Here is a 6,588-nt window from a genome sequence, read left to right on the forward strand (position 1 = left end):
GATTGAAGACTTCGCCCCGTGTCCGGATGGGACTCTCCTTGGCGTGGAACGCAAGCTTGGCAGTACGGATATGTAGATCTCCTTCCTTGTAACCGACTCTGTGTAACCCTAGCCCCCTCCGGTGTCTATATAAAACGGAGGGTTTAGTTCGTAGGACAGAACAACAATCATACCATAGGCTAGCTTCTAGGGTTTAGCCTCTCCAATCTCGTGGTAGATCAACTCTTGTACTACCCATATCATCAATATTAATCAAGCAGGAGTAGGGTTTTACCTCCATCGAGAGGGCCCGAACCTGGGTAAAAACATCCTGTCCCTTGTCTCCTGTTACCATCCGCCTAGACGCACAGTTCGGGACCCCCTATCCAAGATCCGCCGGTTTTGACACCGACAATGACCTTCCATCTTAGAGATGGTTTCTTCATGAGCCTCGATCATGTCATTGGCTTCACCAAGTTGTTCCAAGAGAGCAACAAAGTGCTTCTTGGATTTGCCCATGAGCTTACTCATAAAAGACGCAAATTCATTCACTTACTCATTAGACACCTCACTTTCATCAACGCCATCCGTCAAGGAGGGATTAGTAATGATGGTGGTTTTGATGTTGGGAGTTACCTTGTTGGTGGCTTTAGCCGTGAGACACTTGGCGGTGATGTTCTCATTGAGTGAGTCGAAGAGGGACACCCGTGGAGTTGTGGCAATGGCAACGGAGGCCATGGCCATGGCTTCACTATCTTCATCATCATCATCATCCTCATGGTATTCTTTTTAACCACCAACCCTCGAGTAGGAGTTTTTTTGGTGAAGTTGTTCTTGTTGGGGAAGGACTTGGCTTTGTCCTTTCGGATGAGCTTGCCACCATTGTCTTCCTGCTTCTTGTAAGGGCAATCCACAACAAAATGGCTCACATTGCCACAATTGTAACATGTTCTCACACATTGCTTGCCCTTGAATCCACTTGAGTTGTTCTTGTTGAAGTTGGGCCTTGTGTTCTTCTTGCTCCAAAATTGCCTTGAAGCAAGAGCCATGTGTTCATGATAATCATATTTTGTATCTTCGGGATTGCTCTCCTCTTCTTCCTCTTCTTCCTCTTCTTCCATAATAACCTTGGCCTTCAAGGCAAGGTTGGGCTTCTTTGTCCTTTGAGAGCGCAACACCGCGTTGTCGGCGGTCTTGTCCAAGATCCTCATTGCCACAAACTCATCCAACACTTCATTTGAGGTCAAAGAGTGGAAGTCCGGTCTTTGACGGATGATGGAGGACAAGGCCTTGTGGAAAGGCATCATTGCTTTGAGGAACTTGCGCTTGATCCAATTATCATCCGTGTCCTTGCTCCCATGATCTCGGAGTGAGACCGCAAGTTTGGTTACTCTCCGAAAGAGCTCACGAGGTTCTTCATCTTCTTTCATCACAGACTCATCGGCTTCATGTTGCACCACATCATAGTTGGAGCGTTGAATGCTTGCACTTCCCTTATAGAGGGAAATGACACAATGCCATGCGTCTTTGGCCATGGTGAAGGGTCGAAGATGAGGGAGATCTTCGGGTAGAACAACATCTTGAATGATGAAGAGAGCATTCTCATTCAATTGATGGTCCACGGCTTCTCTAGGGGTGAAGTTTCTTCGGTCATGTGGATGGAAACCTTCTTCAATGATTCTCCAAAGGTTAGTATTCACATGATTTAAATGACGCTTGAAGCGATATACCCAAGAATCAAAGTTTTCATTTTTCACAATCTTAGGAGGAGGGCCGACATGATTTAAATGAGTAGAAGGAATCGGTCCTCCATAAACTGGAGGTGCCACATGGGCAAAGATGCCGGTGCCATTTCTACCACTAGTAGAAGGATCCTTTTCACTAGTAGCTTCCCCCTTGTCGGAGTTAGCATCCGTCACCTTGTCAGTGGGATCACCCACTTTCAACGGCGAGGTAGATAGTTTAAGTCCTTCTAAGAATTTATTAAACTAGATGACCCGTTGCGCCAAATGGCGCAAAGACCCGTTTGAAAACCATGTTCGTGTTGAATTTTTTTTACATTATTTGATAACTTTATGTTTGAGCAAGAGTAAAGATCATGTGAAACCATAAGTGTTGCTAAAATTAGGATTTAGCCAAGTAAAAAAAAGGTTTCAGCAATGATACCAATTTTACCTATTTTAAAGGCAAGTCTTGAGGTAGATACCACAAAAATTTGACAAAGGAAGAATACATTCAACATAAGATACTATTCCTAAAATCGAAGGACATCATATACATGAACAACATCAGATTAAAGATAAATATGGATCTTAATCTTATAGAACCAAATTAAATAGAACAAAATAAAAAATGGGGACCGTATATCCATACTAAGAACCAAAAAAGGACAAAATATATGACCAAATAGAAGTGTACACCACAGTACTATTCTCACCAGCATCGTTCAATTTTAAAAAGTAAAAAAAAACATCAAATATGGGAAGCTTACCGCCCATCCAAAAAATCATCATACTCATGGCTATCATACATCATATAACTTTTTTACTAAGAAGCCACTATTGAGAAGCCATGTGACAATTAACTACTGCATTGTATTTCCCATCACACAATGGACATACATAACTATCCCATATAAACCCAATCACTACTTTCTCCAGTGGCTATTGCCGACAAAATTGGAGCTTCTCATGTACACCGGACAAACAAATGAAACTGTAGTTTTAGAGGTATTTTGGATTGACTGAAGCAAACACTCGTCATAGCACAAAGATCTGTTCCAGCCTCTTGCTGCAGCCTAACACATCTGAAGTGCTTTGAAATTACATAAAAACTAAGTCAATAAAAAAAGAGCTATAAAGGAAAAATATTCACAATCTTTTGTAACACCCAAAACACTTCGACTTTGCTCACTTCTATATGCAAGTAAATAGGAACACAATGAAGCAAACAAAAACATGAGAAAGCAAACAATGACGGGAAGTGCTTAGGTTTTGTTGCTTAACTACTACTGTATGTTGTGGTGTTATTCTAGGCTGAGCATGGTCGGTTGAAGTATAATCATTCCTGCTTCTAGAGAGAGTGCTCTGCTTTTTCATTTTTTGTATCTGCAGTTTATTTTGTACAGAGGTAAGGCAGGCGCACAAACTCCTTGCCGTCTTGTCCCGCAGCTGCAATGACGGCGAGGACCTCCATGTGGATCGAACCAATAATGCCAAACACCATGAACCTAGATTATAAGTCAGATGCTCAAACCTACCAAACCTCCTGCAAACAAATAAAAGTGAGTTAATGAGGACATTGTGGTTGATTTGATCTAGACGAAATAGATAAAGAAAAAATGGCACATGCCAAACCGAGTAATTATTCTGCTATGCGTAATGTGGGATTTAATATAAATGGACCAAATTTATTTGAGCCTACAAATCAAAATCCTGATATATGTCACACAAATTACACATATTCAGTCTGCAAATCACCAATATATATGTTGCTAGTCTGCTAACTGCATTGGGGCAAACTTTTAGAAGTGGCTAATCTCGATTAATATAACCTCACCATCCAAAGAACCAATCTTGGAGATAAAAAATATGATAGATATATCTTCAATATGCTTCCATCAGCTTGGTCAAGCAGGAACATAGCCACACTACACATCCATTCTCTCCCGCATTTGCCCGGAACGCTCACAAATTTGTACATTACCACTGTCCAGTTGTTTATCCGCACCTTCGATCCATACCAGAGAGCTGAGGGGAGTGGCGAGTTGTACTTGAGTGGAGATGTAGGGCTGGCAACGAGGGAGAGGTATGGCAGCGGCATGGGTCGAACAAATTCACAACTACAACCCAGTCAAGATTAATCCATATCTAACAATCAAAAAATTAGGAGATAGGAGTTAAGTGCATACCTGGGCATCAGATGGGCCAATCCGATTCTGATATAGCAATCACACACACAAAAAAAAGTTCATAATAGTGGGCATCGGATGGGCTAATCCAATTCTGATATAGCAATCACACACAAACAAAAATTCATAACAGACAAGTGAGGTGAAAGCATTGATGTATGTGAAACCTCCATCTTTTTACTAAGAACTAATATTTGTATGCTTTGACCATGATATATTTTGTCTAAGCAGACGACGATATACTGAACCTACTGACAAGTGACAACTTAATTTATTAGAGATCCAACTAAGGAATATATAGGGACAATTAACAACTTCGTCGCTTCATTGCGCGTGTAGTGCATTTAGACAACAAGTACTGATCATCAGACCCAACATTGAGGATTCATTTTATTTTATCATCATTTTTTCAAGAATCGATAATGCAACAAATGAAAAATCGAGCAACTGCATTGGAATTCAACCTAACTCTGGAAAATATAATGTGTTGTTGGACTGCCATACCTAATGGAATCCGCAAACCAACCTATTTAAATACTTCTAAGTTGGACACTGCTTCAATATACTACGCAAATCATCCTAGGTAAACCAGAGCACACAAGCAACCGTTAGACATCCAGGTGCACAAACTTAAAACGTTGGATCAAGTGTCACTGCTAAACATTCCTCAGTGGGACGAAGGAAGATGGAGATGGAATTCTTAAGCAAGCAACAGTCTGGACAGAAAATTTTAGTACCATCTGGGAAGTTGGAGATTTGACTGAAGAGCATGTCCATAACTCCAGTCTCACCAAACATTCTTTGCCTCGTCTTCGGAGGCTATGGCAATCAGTGATAGAAGTTCAAAACATTCTTCAGCTGCAGATGATTTGGTAGTTCATAAGAAAATGTGAAGAGCATCCAAACACTTAAACGGTGTCCTAACCTAGATTTGAGAGAATCGCACAGGCTTGCACAATTGGCAAGCACTGTGAAACTAAGAAAATATGTCAACGCATAACTTAAATTGCATCAGCATTAAAAGGAAACAGAGAGTGAAAGTTCTTACAATTTAGAACAACCTTCACATGTGGGTGTTCCGACCCCGGCCACTTCTCCCCTGATGTGGCCTCCTTTCACCCAAATCCTAGCCGTGAAGAAGCGAGCAGCTGCAAAATAGATGCAAATGTATGAATAGTTGAGAAACTGGAAGAGATAGTGAATAGTGAATTAAATGAAGATTGCTCCGGGAAGTTGGAGATTTGACTGAAGAGCATGTCGATTAGTCCAGGCTCACAGACTCACAAAAATTTGGCATGTTGAAACATTGAGTATCCATCCACTATAACATCATGAAAACTGCACATGTATCTTTCTCTCTATTCTTTTTGCAAAACTGGTTGCTTCAAACATAAAAATTGTTGGCAATACATACATGATTATCTTTTTCCAAAAAATAACTCACATGCCAACATACATATCTTGGCAGTCATTAGTTATTCAAGAATTTGGTCATGAATCCACGCCCACAATGAGGAGATGCACGGTAGGAGAAAAATGCAAAGAGAAAAACGTGGGACAACACATACCCTGCCTCCTCACTGGCAACGATCCCGGTCGCCGACCTCTTCCCCCTGATGGGAAGCTCCACCACATCCCGATGGCATCACTGGCTTGTGCTCTAACCCACTGATATATTTCAATCCTAGCACTGGTCAAAGAAGTTGCAGGCTACCACACAGGACATGAGGTGAGATGAAGGGGACCGAAGGATGATCCAATGATGGAGTGGAGGGAATCATAGAAGAGGAGAGTACCTCGTCAGGTCAGACCAGTCAGTAGGTCGTTCGTCGAGGTTGAGCCATGGGTGCTACAGTTAAGGCCGCTGCCAACAAGGCCGGAGATCCTGGCAGCAGATCAGCCGCACGTAGGTGCAAACCGATGGAAAGAGAGTTGGGGAAGCCACCTGCTCGGATGTTTCCTCTTCCTCCTCCAGATCCTGGATGGCAGGTGCGACCCCGGAGAGGGAGAGCTCGGGAAGGTCGATGGAGAGCGAGGGCGAAGGCCATGGCGGGGCGGACGAGATGTGGGGGGTGGGGGAGGGGGCGACTAAGGTGGGCGGATGGAGGCGCACGCTGACGGCCGAGTCGATGGCGAAGAAGTGGAAGGCGGCAAAGCAGCCGTGGCGGCGGGGGAGAGAGAAAGAGAGGGAGCAAGCAACCATGGCGAGACCGTTGGAGGTAGAGAGGAGAGGAGCCGGTGGCCGCTGCCGATGGCGGCGCGTTTGCCCCACTTGAGCGTGCAGGCCTGCCGCTCATCACCACCCAGCCGCTGCAACCCTAGCTGGAGGACACTAAGGAGGGACGCGGGCAGAGATGGCTGGCAATGAGACGGGAGGGTTGTGGAGAGGCGGCACGAGGGGAGCGAGTATGGAGGAGGAAGAAGACGGGGCTCGAGGAGGATGGGAATTGGTGGATAGGGTTTCACCGCACAGGCGTACGGAGCCCAACCCACGTTCCTATCGTCACGCCGGGGTAAAATCGATCCGCAATTCGCTCACCCAAAACCAAAGCAAAACTACCTCAATCTCTCGACCAAACCGTTGAAGAGCCCCACATGGCATTCACCCGTGAAGCTGCTGCACATGTACAGAACGAACCAACGGCTGATCCAACGCCAGCGTAAAAACCGTACCACAGTAAGAAAAATCGAACGACGCA

General features: G+C 44.1%; 1 long non-coding RNA gene across 1 annotated transcript; it reads right to left on the reverse strand.

Annotated features, from left to right (window-relative positions):
• Positions 1-2,409: 2,409 nt before the first annotated feature.
• On the reverse strand, positions 2,410-6,347 carry LOC123129113 (uncharacterized). Its single transcript, XR_006463601.1, has 5 exons — positions 5,686-6,347; positions 5,458-5,599; positions 4,938-5,037; positions 3,538-4,747; positions 2,410-3,246 (listed from the first exon to the last, which is right to left on the reverse strand). It is a non-coding gene; the product is annotated as an uncharacterized lncRNA (long non-coding RNA).
• Positions 6,348-6,588: the final 241 nt, after the last annotated feature.

The sequence above is a fragment of the Triticum aestivum genome, chromosome 6A (genome assembly GCF_018294505.1).
Source record: "Triticum aestivum cultivar Chinese Spring chromosome 6A, IWGSC CS RefSeq v2.1, whole genome shotgun sequence".
Classification (NCBI taxonomy): Eukaryota; Viridiplantae; Streptophyta; class Magnoliopsida; order Poales; family Poaceae; genus Triticum; species Triticum aestivum.